General features: G+C 35.6%; 1 protein-coding gene across 8 annotated transcripts in view; it reads right to left on the reverse strand.

Annotated features, from left to right (window-relative positions):
• LOC105224248 (synaptotagmin-7) overlaps nucleotides 1-12,143 on the reverse strand; it is a 566,903-nt gene that overhangs the window by 409,052 nt on the left and 145,708 nt on the right. The window contains exons 7-8 of one of the 8 annotated variants that reach the window (XM_049460405.1): nucleotides 11,821-11,919; nucleotides 11,748-11,764 (exon numbers count right to left, since the gene is read on the reverse strand). The exons of 6 other annotated variants lie outside the window; for them this stretch is intronic. The gene's annotated coding sequence lies outside the window, so the exon portion shown is untranslated. Of the gene's footprint in view, nucleotides 1-11,747; nucleotides 11,765-11,820; nucleotides 11,920-12,143 lie in introns of those variants that run through there. One more of the 8 variants, XM_049460409.1, reaches the window with a different exon arrangement.

A 12,143-nucleotide genomic window follows, 5' to 3' on the forward strand; every position in this document is an offset into this window, starting at 1 on the left:
TTTCTTATTTTTAGAAACAATTAAAGACACGAATTTTGGTCGAAAATCGAACCTTTTGCTTTGAGTAGACGCCATTTTTTCAAAAAATTTTTTTTTGCTAATTCCTTCGATCAATCACTAGATTATTTCTTATATTAATGAAATTTATCTGGTTTTTGCTTTTTAGATGATCCAGTCCAGAGATATCGTGCTCACCGCAAGAGGCCTTTTTTTTGCGGACCTCTGCAAAATTGGCAATATCAACGTTCCCGATAATTATTTTTGGCAAAAAAAAACATGTGAATATAGTTTAAGGTTGTCATAATATACCTGCCAAGTTTCAAATCAATAAACCAAACAGTTTGCTTAGAAAAAATTCTTGAAAAATGCCTTTTTTTCGACCTCCTAACTGTATATAACCCCTTAATTCTTTGTTTTTAATGTGCAAAATCCTTATTTTTTCCGGAACGTTCCGGTCTTTAAGGGTTAAAAAATTGCATATGTAATTTCTATACACATCCATATGTACTATTTGGTTTGTGTCCGTCGGAATATCAGTAAATTTAAACTTTTCTTTAATAGGTTTGCGATCGTATTTACATCTGCTACAAATATCGCAATTATTTACAAACTTCTGTATGCATTCTTTAATTTTAGGGAAATATATCAGCCGTTTTAAACCTTCATGATTTTCATTTATGCCTGCATGTCCCGTTTTATTCTGATGGTATCGTTGGATCTCTCTATAAACTTCGTCTTCCTTCTATTTCTTTTGCATTGTACGAGCATCTTACAAATTTCACGTTTCCGTTTCCTTCAAATAAGTCTAATATTTTTTGTTGTAAAATATTGAATTTATGATCGTCTTATGCAGTAAATATACCTACTTTTCCAGTACCTATAAGTTCTGTTAATAAATGTTCGAAATTTGTTTCTTTGTTTTGTTATGTTTATATTCAAAGTCTTTGGTTTTATTCTCTGTAAGAATCATTTTTTAGATATGGTTTTAATTTCGTGCTCTACACAATTGGTATTGCTTAATATTATATTTCACCCTCCATAAATACTAAATCGTTAAGAATGGCCTTCAGTGCCACTGACTCCTCGATATTTAGGTCACTAAACAGGTTATCCATTACATTTTTCCCTAGGCTTGTTGGCTCTAATTGGTAAATTTCGTGTCTATTGTATTTTAATACACTATGGTTAATAATAACTACTTCTTCAATTATAGCTTGAAAAGGTTTTAATTAGGTAGTTCACAAGGTGTCATACAATACTAAATTGTATATGAAAATCTTAAAAAAGTATTAGACTAGTGAGCATCCCTGTGAGTTGTAAATAACATATAGTTGTATCTAATCAGCTGTTTGCTAAAATTTAAATAACTAAAATGCCGCGCGAGTTAAGGAACGTATTCCTTATAATATTAACAAACAACAAAACAATCTTTTGTTTCAGTAAATAGAATGCATCAAAACAACCTTGAGTTGGAACAACTGAAATGCAGTATCACTACAACAAACAATCCTAAACAAACAAGTATCAAAACAACATTAAGTTTGAATACCACAACAACCTTATCTTAAAACAAAACAAATGTATCTAAGCAAACAAAATATCTGTAAACAAACCTAAACAAATAAGATAATCTGTATTTAAAGAAACTATCAACTAGTAATAAGTAAACATACTAGTTAGTATAAATAGAAGTAAGAAACATGTAATAAGTTAGTCTTAAGAGTATAAATAAAGAGTACACATTTCGATGCAGCTCAAAATATATTCTTTTGACTCATTTTTACTTCTGGTAAAAATTAACTGGGGGCTCAACCGGGATGGCAAATTTATTTGCTATCCAAAAAGCCAGGATTTATTCCGAAAGGTCTAAATCAAAAAATTCCATAGGAAGTAGGACTTCCAGCACTAAATGTTAGAAAAACCTGCAGAAACAAATGGCAATGAATATAAGTAAAAGTACTGTAACAGTGAACAATACATCCAGAATGAATCAAAGCAGATCCTGAAAAAATGGACAGCGGCGAATTCAGCAAAATTCACAATGGACCCTGGAACATCAGACAGCGACAATTCCTGAAAAAGTGGAACAACATATTCCCACCAAGAGGAGACACCATAATCACTTCATTTGTTATATTTTAAACTTAATAAAGCATAACGAAGTTTTTAACACAAGTTCAAGTGAAGTGCAGCTCCCAATAGAATTGCAGCTTAAAATTGTCCTTTACCGTTTAGGATCATCCGGTGAAGGACAATCTGTGCGTAAAGTAGCTTCCCCTTTTGGTGTTGGTGATGGGGGCACTATTTACAATCTAACCAGGAGGATATTTAAAGCCATTTTAAAATTGAAGTCTAAATTCCTATTTTGGCCCCATGAAAGAGAAAGGCAGCAAATTGTGTCCTAAACCAGTACAGAAATGCCGGGATGTGCTGGATATGTAGGCGGTTCTGAGGTTAAACTATCTGAAGCTCCTGTTAATGAGCATACGATGTACTATTCTCGCAAACGGCAATATGCGGTCAAGCTTCAAGCTGTATGTGATTATAAATTGAAAATAAGGCAGTTAATAGTTGGTTATCCGGGTAGTGTACATGATGCAAAAATATTTTTGAACTGTTTACTCTTCAAACATCCGAAGGGTTTCTTGTCAACCTCGCAGTGGATAGCTGGGGATAGTGCCTATCCCCTGAATCCCTTTTTAATTACGCCATTCAGACAAAATAGCTGCGAGTACACAGAAGAAGAAAGGCACAGTTTCAACAAATATTTCTCAAAATACCGTGTACGAGTCGAAAACTGCTTTAGTCTTTTGAAAGAAAAATTCGGTAGCCTTAAGGAACTTAAATTCAGAATGCATTCGAGATTAAATAAGAATCAATGCAACTACTGGATTACTGTGTGCTAATTTTCACATTGAAAATGAAGACGGAAATGAAGTTCCAGGTCCATTAGAATGTAACATCAGAGATTTTCTTTTAAATTTTATACAAAATGAAACAGCTCAGTTTGTATATCTAGCTAATATGTTTTGTTTCAACGTTCCACTTTTATATGTTTAGGCACTCGGAGTTTTTTTGTTTATGTAATAGTAGAGTACTCGACATAGCACAGTGTGAGATTTCGACAATCTTGGTGGAAAAATTATTTCTTTAAGATTTTGGTCATTATATGGATTATTTATAAATGAAAAACATACATTTTTCTTTTAAATATACTTTAGAAGAAAAACTTATGCTTAAGGTACAACAGTTTAATTAAAAATATTCCAAGAAAATTTACTTGAACTCCAAAGGAAACATTCCAAATTATAGATAATACATAAATGTACATATATATGCACATAAGTATATTTCCTCAAATATACAGTGGCGGATAAAAGTCTACATACACCCCCTGTTTTCTTCGATGTGAGAGTACAAAAACTTTTTAAAAAAATGTGTTGATACAGCTTTATTCTAATCTTCTTTCTAAAAACAATAAACTGAAAAAATCCATTAACCAATATAAAACTACAAATTTATGGAATAAAAACTCAAATTATGTGTTGACAAAAGTCTACATACAGTACAAAAATATCTTAGTTCAGTGCGAAAAACTTTACAAAATGCTAGTTATTAAGACGTTTTAGTATTTAGTTGGGTCTCCCCCATTCTTCAACCGCTTGAAGACGCCGTGGCATTGATTCTGCTAAATTTGTCAACGCTGAAGCTGTAATGCGCTTCCAAGTTTCCAATATGCGCTCTTAGAGTATAGCAGAGCTAGAAACATGGTGCTTTCTAATTCTACGCTCCAAAATCTCCTAGACAAGTTGAATAATATTCATATTCAATATTCGTTGTCGGTCATCGCTGTGAACGCACGTATTTTTTCTCTGCTCCGCGTTTTACTGTTTAATCTTTTTTAATGCAGTGTGTTTGCGGCCATGGGATGATATTGATATCATCGGCCTCAACACCCGTGCCGTTAGTTCTGCTTTCTCCAGGCTGGACAAGGAAGCAAAACGAATGGGTCTGGCAGTGAACGAGGGCAAGACGAAATATCTCCTGTCATCAAACAAACAGTCGTCGCACTCGCGACTTGGCACTCACGTCACTGTTGACAGTCAGAACTTTGAAGTTGTAGATAATTTCGTCTATCTTGGAACCAGCGTAAACACCACCAACAATGTCAGCCTAGAAATCCAACGCAGGATAACTCTTGCCAACAGGTGCTACTTCGGACTGAGTAGGCAATTGAGAAGCAAAGTCCTCTCTCGACAGACAAAAACCAAACTCTATAAGTCTCTCATAATTCCCGTCCTGCTATATGGTGCAGAGGCTTGGACGATGTCAACAGCGGATGAGTCGACGTTGCGAGTTTTCGAGAGAAAAATTCTGCGAAAGATTTATGGTCCTTTGCGCGTTGGCCACGGCGAATATCGCATTCGATGGAACGATGAGCTGTACGAGATATACGAGATATACGACGACATTGACATAGTTCAGCGAATTAAAAGACAGCGGCTACGCTGGCTAGGTCATGTTGTCCGGATGGATGAAAACACTCCAGCTCTGAAAGTATTCGACGCAGTACCCGCCGGGGGAAGCAGAGGAAGAGGAAGACCTTCACTCCGTTGGGAGGACCAAGTGGAGAAGGACCTGGCTTCGCTTGGAATATCCAATTGGCGCCACGTAGCGAAAAGAAGAAACGACTGGCGCGCGGTTGTTAACTCGGCTATAATCGCGTAAGCGGTGTCTACGCCAATTAAGAAGAAGAAGTTTGCGGCCATAGAGTTGATCGTGCTCAGCCCAAGATCAGCTGCAGTAAATGCAATGAATTCTTCCACTTATCGTGTGTGAATTTATCACAGGCTGATGTCGATTTTTTGGTGAAGTCTAAAAACGCTTTTTATTGTAAAGTATGCACGGTGGTTCGCAGAAATTCTATTCGTTCGCCGCCTGCGTCGCCATCTGTGCACATTGCTCAATCAGTAAGTGAAGTGAACGAACGTTTGTTAGAGGCTAATGACCTTAATATGGTAAATGCGGTGCTTAATTCTTTGGTTTCGGAAGTTAGTTCACTGAGAAGTGAACAATCGAAGGCTCTCACATTACTACAACAACTCTGTGATGAGCGAAATTCGTTACGCTCCGTCTCGACAGGATAAAATCTATGTCTTACTAACTGTCAAATCTATTGCTATTGCCATTGCCAAATCTGTATGTGGGCAGTTGTTATCATAACATAATCATTTGCGCAAAGGCGCAGGGTAGGTAGGTTCGAGCTGATGTAGCGCATGCTTTGAGCTCTTGAAAAATTTATTTTATCACCTGTGAAATGACGTCGGGTAGGTAGCTGATGTAGCGCACGTTTTGAGCTTTTGAACTCCTTAAATATTTTATGAGGAAAATAAAAAAAGGATAAAGATCCTTTACATATGTATTTCTGGGACAAATAAAATAATAAGAAAAGGATGAAGATCCCTTTTTTACAAATGTATTTCGGAGAAAATAAGAATTCATATTTTTGGACTACTATATAATAATTCGGGCATAAATTTTATATACCAATTAAAATAATAAATTTAAATTGAGAAATGATTATTTATGCTTGTATAAGTTTATTAAATTTAAGACTTCACTCATTCCATAATTTTTCTGTAAATTGACAATATTAAACTAAATATTAATTTTTTGAAAAAATGTTGTTTTGAACATGTACTTTATTTTTATAACATAACACAATCGTCTTAATATTCGATCTTCTAAATTTCATATTACCGAAATGAAAATGCCGTCGGCATATGTGTAAATGGGATATGTTGCCTCTTCGAAATTTTCATAGAAATGAAAACTGCGCTGTCAACTGCTGAAGTGACAGCTTATTGCTTACAATATATGGTAAACTAATTAGTTTGCCATATATTGTAAGAAATAAGCAATATGGAGTCTCCACAGGCAACTGGGAAAACCAGTTAGTAAGACATAGATTTTATCCTGTCGAGACGGCCCGTTAAGCTTAACGAACTTAAATCAGAGTTCTGCATTGTGCAAAAGAAATTGTCCGATATCGACGAGTTCTCTGCATCAGCTTCGAATGCTCTCTCTGCTGTGACTGCTGTTGTTATAAATGCTTCTTCAATCGCTTCTCCGCCTAACGTCGCTGTTTCTGATGATAATGAGATTATCTCGCTCCCACTACACCGAAAACGCTCTCTACAGCTTCAACTATTGCTAACTCCACTCGCACTTCTACGTCTACGGTGGGTACAAATGCCCCGTCATCTAACGTTATTGTTTCTGCTCCTACTGATAATGTGAGTATGGATTATCTCGCTCCCGCTACATCGCAGTCGCAGTCTGCCGCTCCGTCTGCAGCTTGCTCCACTCTCTCTACGACTGCTGATAATGGTACAAATACAGCTGCTCCCAATGCTATTAATTATGCCATTACATATGCTGACGCTGTTGCTATGAATAGCAACACTCATTCGAAAGCCAAAAACAATCGAACAGTTGCTGCTAAACCAGTTCGTCCGTCTATCGCTGTCAATGCTGCTCAATCAGTTGCCGTCGATGGAAATGTGAAGTTAAAAGTGAGTACTAGGAGCAAAAAATCCCCAGCTGCTTCAACTGTTATTGGTGTTAATGCCAATTGTGATCTCGATGTCGTCATACCGAAGAAATGGATTCATTTGTCGGCCTTTAAAAACTCAGTCACCGAAGAAGATATTATATCTTTTGTCGTTAAACATGCTAATGTTGATAGAGAGCATCTCTTATGTTATAAGTTAATTAAGAAAGATACTGATATTAATAATGTTAAGAGAATTAACTTTAAGTTAGGTGTGTCCCCATCTTGTTTCGACGCCGTTTTCTCATCTTCAGTGTGGCCTTCTGGCATTAAGTTGCGTCCCTTTAAGTTTTTTCCAAAGGGAGGGGAAAACAGCGCTGCAGATTAGAGGATGTGCCTGTTAGTCACGACTTTTCTTCATGCGTTTTCTTGGTGTTCTCCTAGCAGTTCATCGCAAATATCGTCCTCGTCTTATTATGCTTGATAATGATGATTCCATTCTGGACCAACTATGTATTTGTATCAATGACGCTCTGTTCATTGCAGTCTCATACATCCCTCCTAATAGTCCTCTAGATTTGTATAAGTTGCACGCAAATAATATTTCCGCGCTGGTATTAAATAAGGTGAAAGAGAATAATATTTGTGTACTGGGTGACTTCAATTTAAGCAATATCGCCTGGTCTGGTTGTTCCTACAGTCCTGCTCTTATTCCTTCCAATTTTTCGTCTCCTCAGGAGTTATTTCTCATCGATAGCTTGCTTAGTCTCAATCTGATTCAAGTCAACTCATATTCAAATAAAATCCATCGTTTTCTTAATTTAGTCTTTCTCAGTGATAACTTAAAATTCAGGTTTCTTGATGGATTATCTTCAATTGCTCCTGCCACCATTCATCACTCTCCGCTAGCGTTTGAAGTGGATACTTATCTTTTCGCTCCTGTTAAACCTATTGATGGGCTTGGTTTTAAATTTGCATTTTGTGATTTGAACGACTCAACAATCTGCTCTCCGAGATTAATTGGGATGATTTACTTTCGGGACTAGATACAGCTAATAGTTTCTCGAGTTTTAAGAAATCAATTCAGGAATTTTGTCAGAATAATATCCCGCTCAAACATATGCAACCATATAAGTTGCCTTGGTACACTAAGGACCTCAGGCGGTTAAAAAACCTTAGAAATAAATATTACAGAAAATTCTCCTTAACTAAATCTCATGTTTTCTTTGTTCAATATCAGCACTACACACAACTGTTTAATGAACTGGATAAGTCTCTCTATAAAAGGTTTATTTTTAGTACAGAGTCTGCAATTAAGTCAAACCCTAAGTTCTTTTGGAACTTTGTAAAATCTAGAAGAGCGTGTTCGGCCATTCCCTCTGCTCTACGCTGGGGTGATAAGTCAGCATGCACTCCTGGCGAAATCTTCAACTTGTTTGCTGAATTTTTCAAATCGAATTATGTTCACGATGATCCCGGTACTAATTCCACTTTTTCGGCTAATAATCTCCCTTCCATAAATTTTTGCTCACTCTGTCTTTCACAGGATGATATCGCCAAGGCTATTGGTGATATTAAGTCTTCTTCCAAATTGGATTTGGGTGGCCTTCCGCCTATACTTATAAAAAACTGTACTGCCTTGGTATATCCTCTCATTCTTATCTTTAATAAGTCTCTCTCCTCTGGGAATTTTATCTCTGACTGGAAATTGACATGCATTACCCCTATTCTCAAAGGTGGTAGAAAGGATATAGTCTCCAGTTACAGACCTATTTCTAAACTTTCTACTATTTCGAAAATTTTTGAGTGTTCTGTTAAAAGTAAATTATTTTTTGCAGTAAAATCAATAATTAATGTCAATAGCATGGGTTTGTCTCGGGACGCTCCACTGTATCAAACTTAGCGGTTTTTAGCGATTATTGTATGTCTGCATTCTCCGCTGGATTTTAGGTAGATTGTGTCTACACAGATTTCTCTAAGACCTTTGATAAAGTTTCATACAATATTCTAATTAAAAAATTATCATCTTTAGGGTTTCACTCGGTCTTCTTGCAGTGGATTAAATCATATTTACACAATAGACGATGCGTTGTCAGTGTCGATGGAGTGTCATCTGATTCATTCATTGCGTCTTTGGGAGTGCCACAAGGAAGCTTTTTGGGTCCACTTATCTTTGTGCTATTATCAACGACATCTCCTGTTGCTTCTCTTTCGCTAACTTCCTGTTATATGCAGATGACTTAAACATTTTCGCAATAATCAAAAACCCACAAGATGTACTCAAACTTCAGTGTGATATTAATACTTTTTATGATTGGTGCATGAAATCGAAGCTTCTTCTGAACCTAGATAAATGCTCTCAGATCTCTTATGGTAGGGGACGTAGCATCTTATCTTCAAGTTACAATATTTCTAATTACGTCCTAAAATGTGTTACTGAAATCAAAGATCTTGGGGTAATCTTTGACAACAGATTTTCTTTCAGTAATCACATCAACTACATCGCTTCTAAATCATTCTCTGTGCTCGGCTTTGTCTGTCGAAATGCTTTAAATTCTTCCGACCCCTACACGTTAAAATTACTGTATACATGTTTTGTTCGGTCCATTTTGGAGTACGCAGTGTTCATTTGGAGACCATATTGCATTTCGTCAATTAATAGGATTGAGCGTGTGCAAAAGATTTTTCTTAAATTTGTTCGTTTGTTCTTAAAGTTCGTTGACCCAATACCGTCGTATACATCTCGCTTATTGCTTCTTCATCTTAAATTGCTGGACAACCGACGGTCCATTCTCTGCCTTTCATTTGTTTACAATGTAATTAATGGAGATATTGACTGTACCTATTTACTAGGGAAAATTAACTTCAATACTCCTCAGAGGTGTCTTAGATCTGTTTACCCATTTTACTATAAAAAGGAAAGTACTAATTTCGCTGGATACGCTCCTCTCAAGCGCGCTATGCGGGAGATTAAAACGATTTCCGAGAGGGCTCTTCTAGATTTTTCTCACTCTAGGGTATCCTTTACTAATACCCTCAATTCGGTTTTTTAGTCTAAGTTATCTACCTATTTAACTGTAATTTAATTTTCCATTAGTCTGTAAGAATCAATGTTCATAGACATAAATAAATATTTAGACTTTGAGGTGGTGTATTTAATTGCCTTGGAGTATAATAAAGCAACCAGTCCTTAACAATTTGCGCCACATGCATCGGATCGTTATCTTATTGAAATATCCAACTGGAACCGAGCCCTAAATTATCCACCAAAGGCTTCAAATTATGTTCCAACAGAGACTTATACTTATAACCGTCCATTTCATTTTCAATAAAGTCCGAGTTTCTAACTCCAGAGGCCGCAACAGCTCCCCAAACCATTACGCTGCCGCCACCGAGCTTCACAATTGATACTACGTTCTTCGGTTCAAGCGTGGCGTTAGTTTTCCTTCAAATTTTAGCCCTTTCTTCACTACCAAAAAGGGTGAATTTAGTATCATCTGTAAATGAAACTTTTTTCCAAAAATCCATTTCCTCCTCTTTATGTTTTTTGGCGAACTTTAAACGAAGTTTCCGGTTTTTTCAGAAATAAAAGGTTTCTTCCGTGGTGTTCTACTGTGGAATCTGTTATCGTTTAGAGTTTTTTTTTATCGTTCTTGGTTGGATACTCATTTGTGACGTACTTGTGACGTGTGACGTCTCTACGAGATTGTTTTTTTGGGCGTCCACTGCGCGGTTTATTTTCGTTGGAACCATTATTTTTAAAGTTTTTTAGAATTGTCTTTACTGTTGCTCGACTCAAGTTTAAAATTTTAGAAATTTCACAATATGATTTTTTTTCTTTTCTTTCTTTTATCACCAAATCTTATCTATCAATTGATATTTCATTTCGCGGAGCCATTATAGCTATTGAAGGGTTTAAACCACAACTAAATTCAATAAATATCAAACAATAAACATATTGAAATAAAAGAAAAAGGCTAACGTTACCTTACTGTTAATATAACAATGTACAAAGTATGGGATTTGAACTGTATGTAGACTTTTGTCAAAGCAATTTTTGAGTTTTTCTTCCATAAATTTGTTGTTTGATGTTAAATAATGAATTTTTTTTTAGTTAATTGTTATTATAATAAATATTAGAATAAAACTGTATAAATACATTTTTCTAAAAACTTTTTGTACTCTCATATCAATGGAAATAGGGGGTGTATGTAGACTTTTTTTTTATATTAGAGTAATTTTTAATAGAATCATTAAAAAAAAAATACATACATACTCTCTCAAAACAAATAAATGATTTGCGTTTAAACATATTGCACTAACATAGCTACATTTATTCACTTTTACATTTTCAAGTATACGTGTATATTTGGCGTTTATTGTACGTACATACATACGTACAAACGTACATATAAAATTATACCATTAACAAAAATTTAAATTAAACCACCGTATAAAACGATGTGTGAGTCCATCTCATTGAAAACAAAAGTAAAAAATAGAAAAATTTCGTCTTTTCGTATACTAAAGAAGTTTTAAAAATTTATTTGTACTTCAGCTTTAGCTCCTCCATGGCGATTCGCTCTTTCATCTGTAGCTCTAGTTGTTTGATGTCTTTTAGAGCTAATATTTCAATTTCTTTGAGCTCCACTTCTTTAGCTTTTAACTGCAACTCTTTTTCTTTTTGCTCGGACTCTCTTTCCCTTGCAGTCAATTCTGCATCTAACTTTTGCTTTCGCAAAGTCATTATTTCGCCATGGATTTGCATAATATCGGAAGCCGCTGTTCTGGAGTACATTCCTCTTTACCTTGGAGTGGTAACTGTTTCATTTACAACAGGAATTTCAATTTGCACAGGACTTAATACTTCAATGGTAGTATCAGCACTTTCCATTATTTCTTCAACTACAGCACAAGCGTTTAGTCGGGCACCGAAAATATCGTCAAATTCGTAGAAATAGCGAAACTTTTTGAGCAAAACGCCTATATAAAGTTGATTCTTATGTATTAACAATGATATTTAATTGAAGGCACAAACTCACTTTTTATAGTATCGCCATAAATGCAACCAGCGCCAGTACTTCCTTCCCATTCCTTCGCTTTATTATATGTAGGTCGCATATTTCTTACTTTTGAGCGCGCAGATTTCCACTCGACCAGGATTTGTTTTTCATTCGCGAAGCGATTATAAAATAGCCGTGCCGATGGTTTCTGTAAATAACTAAGTAATTAATAGTTTCCATTTACCCTAAAAAATAACATCAAACCTCAAAATCGCGATTCTCTAGAAGGAATTCAATCAACGCTTTTTCCTCGGCAACTTCCCAACGCTTTTGGGGGTTGTAGCGCTTGCGTTTTGGTAAAAACTAAAAGAAAGTATTCTTAGAGCTAAATAGCAGTTAACAGTATCATTTTTATTTACTAACATAAACGCCTCTTCATACAACTGGTTATACAATTTTTTTTATACAAAAGTTTCGTATAAGAATATCTCTTATTTCTACCCATGTTGGTGAGGAGCCAAGAGTTCGAACGACGTGCAAAGCTTCACCTTGAATCTTATTGATTATAATACAATAAAACACCTAGG

The sequence above is a fragment of the Bactrocera dorsalis genome, chromosome 6 (genome assembly GCF_023373825.1).
Source record: "Bactrocera dorsalis isolate Fly_Bdor chromosome 6, ASM2337382v1, whole genome shotgun sequence".
NCBI classification, from domain to species: Eukaryota; Metazoa; Arthropoda; class Insecta; order Diptera; family Tephritidae; genus Bactrocera; species Bactrocera dorsalis.